The 5,063-nt window shown below is 44.9% G+C and overlaps 1 pseudogene; it reads right to left on the reverse strand.

The window, feature by feature from the left end:
* Positions 1-3,284: 3,284 nt before the first annotated feature.
* LOC147985210 (uncharacterized) lies at positions 3,285-4,416 on the reverse strand (annotated as a pseudogene).
* Positions 4,417-5,063: the final 647 nt, after the last annotated feature.

A 5,063-nucleotide genomic window follows, 5' to 3' on the forward strand; every position in this document is an offset into this window, starting at 1 on the left:
ATGTCGGCCCAGGTTCTTTATCATATGGATGCTAGCGACACTATGATATACGTGAGCCAAAAGGCGCAAACGGTACCAGGCCAGGTAAGGTGGCACCTGTGGTAATGTCGTGCGTGAGGCCGCAAAGTGATATGATGTGTTACTTGCTAGATCGGTGTGATTTAGGATCGGGGTCCTGACACCCGAACTGTGCATCTAAGGATCGAAGGTAATAGGAGGCAGGGGACACGATGTTTACCCAGGTTCGAGCGCTCTTGGTGGAGGTAAAACCCTACGTCCTGCTTGATTGACTTTGATGAGCATAGGGGTTACAATAGTTGATCTACCACGAGATCGTAATGACTAAACCCTCTGGTTTATATAGACACCGGAGGGGGCTAGGGTTTCTACAAGGTCGGTTTACAGGGGAAGGAAACCATACATCCGAACGTCAAGCTTGCCACGCATGCAAAGGAGGGTCCTGTCCGGACACGGGGGAAGTCCTCTATCTTGTATCTTCACAGCCCAGTAGTCCTGCCCACATCATGAGTCCCGGACACCCGGGGACCCCCTAATCCAGGACTCCCTCAAGTGGTCCCGACTATTATCACTCCGGGGTTGCTGGATCATAACACATAGTAGGTGACTATAACTTGCAAGATCGGATCTAGAACATGGATATAATGGTCATAGCATAAATGGTTTAGATCTGAAATCATGGCCCCCGGGCCCAAAGTAACAAGCATTAAGCATGGCAAAGTCATAGTGACATCAATCTAAGAACATAGTGGATACTAGGGATCAAACCCTAACAAAACTAACTCGATTACATGATGAATATCATCCAACTACTCACCGACTAGCGAGCCTATGAAAGAATTACTCACTCTCGGTGGGGATCATCATGGAATTGGCGATGGAGAAGGGTTGTAGATGATGAAGAATGTAGATCCCCTTCTCGAGAGCCCTGAACGGACTCCAGATCTGGCCTCCTGATGAAGAACAGGAGGTGACGACGGCTCTGTCTCGTGGATCGTGATAATTCTTTTTCTGTGATTTTTTCGGGCAAACTAGGATTTTATAGCGTCGGTTTCAGGGTCTGCGGGGCCACTAGGTGGGGACAACTCACCTGGGTGTGCCAGGAGAGGGGGTGCGCCCTGGTGGGTTGTGCCCACCCAGGTGCCCCTCGCCGGTAGGTCTTGGCTCCAGAAATTCTTATATATTATATAAAAATTCCTCCCAAAGTTTTGTTGCATTCCAAGAACTTTTATTTCTGCACAAAACAACACCCTGGTAGTTCTGCTAAAAACAGCGTCAGTCCGGGGTTAGTTTCATTCAAATTAGAGTCCAAAACAATAGGAAAAGCGTTAGGAAAAGTAGATACGTTGGAGACGTATCAATGTGGCTTTCTAGAGCTTGCTGTGTGCGAATGCAGATTTCATACAAAGATGGATTTTCTTCTCGAGGGATTTCAACCCTGGCTTTCTTGACTTTGGGAGCGGTCTCAGATGCAGAAGCAGCACCAGCAACATCAATGGGAGCCTTTCCTTTGCCAATATCCTTCACCATACGGAGAGTGTCACATACTGGTGGCATGACAACTTTTGGGAGAGAAGACCAGAAGAACTTTTGCTCGAGAAGCTGCTCAATTGCAAACATGATCCACAGTGCATATGGCTTCAATGATTGGGGGCTGTCAGTAGCAGAAGCCAAATTGCAAATTAATAGATCTATAACATCAAACCGAATTCCTTGAGAGATGGCCAGAAGAGCATTTCCCACGATGCCATTGATAGAATCTGGTCTGTTCATTGGCATGAGAGAGTTGCATAGTAAATAAAACATCACTTTGTTTTCATAGGCCAACTTCTTAGGATCTATATTAATGCATTCATCTCCAACCATCTTGGGGTCCATCAGCATGTGAAGTTGTTCTTCGGACACTTCCTAGTAGTGCAGCCTATGTTCACGACCTTTTTCAAACCCACACCGAAGAAAATTTAGTAGAGCTAAAAACTGATCTGCCGTGCCTTGATCTTTCCCCTTCCGGTCATCCATTTGAGAATCCATGTTGAGCTATCTCCAAGCTCTCCTAAGATGTACAGAGTTGCATAAAACTGATGGATTAGCTCTCGATTCCATCCATGTTTGAAGTGAAGAAAACCCTTTAGGAATGCATGTTCAAAATGCTCGATGGCATGGTGGAAGCAGGGTATCTCTTTGAGCTCAGCAAAGTTCAGAATCTCGTGATTGAAAATCTGATTCTGTCCGAATAAAATCCAAGCATAGTACATAGCCTGTTCTTCAGTCCAAAATCTGGGTGATTGTGAAGTTCTCTCTCCTTCATACAGGTTGGTTCCGAAGAATGCTATCTTTGAAAGATGAAGTTGCTCATTGAATGCAGGGCCATTTGCACCATATTCAGCAAGGAACAGGGGAAACGATTCCTTGGGGTTTTTTAGATTTTTTTCATCACTTAGTGCCATGGACCAAATATCATCGGGTGATGGCATATCTTCATCAATGGGTTTGAGTGGTGCAAGGGGCGTTTTCATCTTCTGTGGGGCAGATGGCATTGAAGCACTTGTCTGACCTTTATTTTCCTTCGCTAGAATTCCTTCAGTGGCTTTCGGATGTTTAGGCACTAGGGCCTTTTCTTTTGGTGCATTTTCAACAGAGGGAGGCACAACAACCTCCTCAGACATCTATGTCACAACTACTTCTTTTTTGGTTTCCCGGGGCACAACAGGTGGAACAACTTCATCGTGAGCCATGGGCTCTGCAGGTTTCTTTTCTTCCTCTTCTAACTACAAAGCAGTAGAAGCAGGAGCAGGATCAACCTCCATCTGGGTAGGGGCACCAGATGAGGTGATCGGGGTGGTATTATCTCGGGAAGCATTTTGCTCCCCCTCAAACTTAGCATTCTCCTCCATGTTGGATCCGGAGGGCTGAACTTGCATTTCCTTCAGAGGTGAAGGAACTACCTTCTCAACCGCAATATATTCATCAATTTTCTCTTCTGGGGCTTGCTTCTCGGGAAAGACATTTTCATCGTCAGTCTTGTTCAAAAAAATATCCATGACGTGAGTTTCTTGAGCAGTTGTGGTAGGGATGATAACTACCGCAGGCTCAACTTGTTGCATGGGTTCATCCTCGTGAAGAGGGGATGGTGGTATCTTCTACAGAGGAGCACTTGAGTCGATCGGAGCATCAGTTGCAACATTTTTAATATGGCGATCTTTGATTGCCTTCGATTTGCTTGCTCTTGCCTTTGCCTTCTGACGCTTTTCTTCCTTTATTCTTCATCAAGCAAGTTTTGCATGACGTTCCATCTCATCATTCTTTCGGTCACATAACTGAGATATTTCCATCTTCAGGCATGAGTGCCATTCAATTTTCTCATTCCTCATAACATTGAGATCTTTTGTGATTTCAACAATTTCTTTGTTCAGCTCCTTCCTTTCAGATTCAGTCCTGGCATTTTGTCTCATTTGCTCGATGGGTTCTTGTCCTCGACTGCTTGATTCAGCTTCTCGGTCATTTTTCCTAGCTTAGCAAAATGTTTCGTTACCATCTTGGTAACATCATCAGGAAGACCTAAACTGCTCAAATCAATTGATTTAGCATCATAGGCAACACTTTCAATGACATCAATCATGAGATCGAAGTCATATCTCTGTTCCTCTATGGAAGGAGGAATGCTGGTTTTAGCCTTCTTGACAGAAGCAACAACTTTCTCTTCCAGCAGCAGCTTTCTCTTTGCAGAAGGGGCAGCAGAATCTGAAGGTTTATCAGAGACTGGAACGGGTGCTAGCCTTGGTGAGATTCTCAGTGGGGTGATGCTTTTACCAGTGAGGGGGTTTGATATGGCTTGTTAATGAGAGCACGTTGACCATACATCGGTATTTCATCGCCAACATCTTCATCGAAGGACTCATTTGATGAGGCAGAGGCTGCCTTCTTGGATTTTCTGGCAACAGAATTCTTTTGGGAAACTTGAGGGGAAACTAACTTCCTTGCTTTGTTATCTTTTTGGGCAGAACCACGTTCCTTTTTCTCTTGTACATCTTGCTGGGTTAGCTCAATGTTTCTGTGTTCAATTTGATTCTTCTTTGCAGCCTTGGCTTCACGCTTGGCTTTGGCCTTGGTTCTCTTTTCTACTTCTTTGCGAAAATCAGCAGTTGTTTTCAGTGAGTTGGCATGGGCATTATCAGGAGGAGGTGGCCTGGCTTTTACATCATCTGGGTTGAGGCAATTTTCAGCAATGCAATCATTCCAAGGTGGAGTGAAAGCAAACACAATTTGATATTTCCTTCGGAAATTCTCATAGTTGAACCATTTCTTCACCCGGTGATGGTGAATCCTTTGCTGCTGATTATTTCTCTCGGTAGTAGTTTCAACTCCAGGTGGAATTTTATAACTTTCGGGATCAGACATCTCTGCTGTTGTATTCTTGTGACGCCCCCGATTCGACTGTACACTAATCATGCACGCAAATGTGTACGACCGAGATCAAGGACTCACGGGAAGATATCACAACACAACTCTAGACATAAATTAAAATAACACAAGCTTTATATTACAAGCTAGGGGCCTCGAGGGTTGAATACATAAGCTCGAATACACAAGAGTCAGTGAAAGTAATAATATCTGAGTACATACATAAGTTAAATAAGTTGCACTAACTGGGATACAGATCGAAAGAGGTGCATGCCTCCTGCCTGGGATCCTCCTAAACTACTCCTGGTCGTCGTCGGTGGTCTGCACGTAGTAGTAGGCACCTCCAGTGTAGTAGGAGTCGTCATTGGTGGCGTCTGGCTCCTGGGCTCCATCATTCGGTCACAACAACCAGGTATAGAAAGGGGGAAAAAGGGAGGAGCAAAGCAACCGTGAGTACTCATCCAAAGTACTCGGAAGCAAGGATCTACACTACATATGCATTGGTATCAATGAACTGGGTAGAATCTATGGACTGAACTGTAGAATGCCATAGTAAGAGGGGGAAATCTAGTCCTATCGAAGACTACACTTCTGGAAGCCTCCATCTTGAAGCATATAGAAGAGAGTAGATAGTAAGTTCACCA

This window comes from Triticum urartu, chromosome 2A (genome assembly GCF_056163025.1).
Source record: "Triticum urartu cultivar PI428250 chromosome 2A, HENAU_Tu73, whole genome shotgun sequence".
NCBI classification, from domain to species: Eukaryota; Viridiplantae; Streptophyta; class Magnoliopsida; order Poales; family Poaceae; genus Triticum; species Triticum urartu.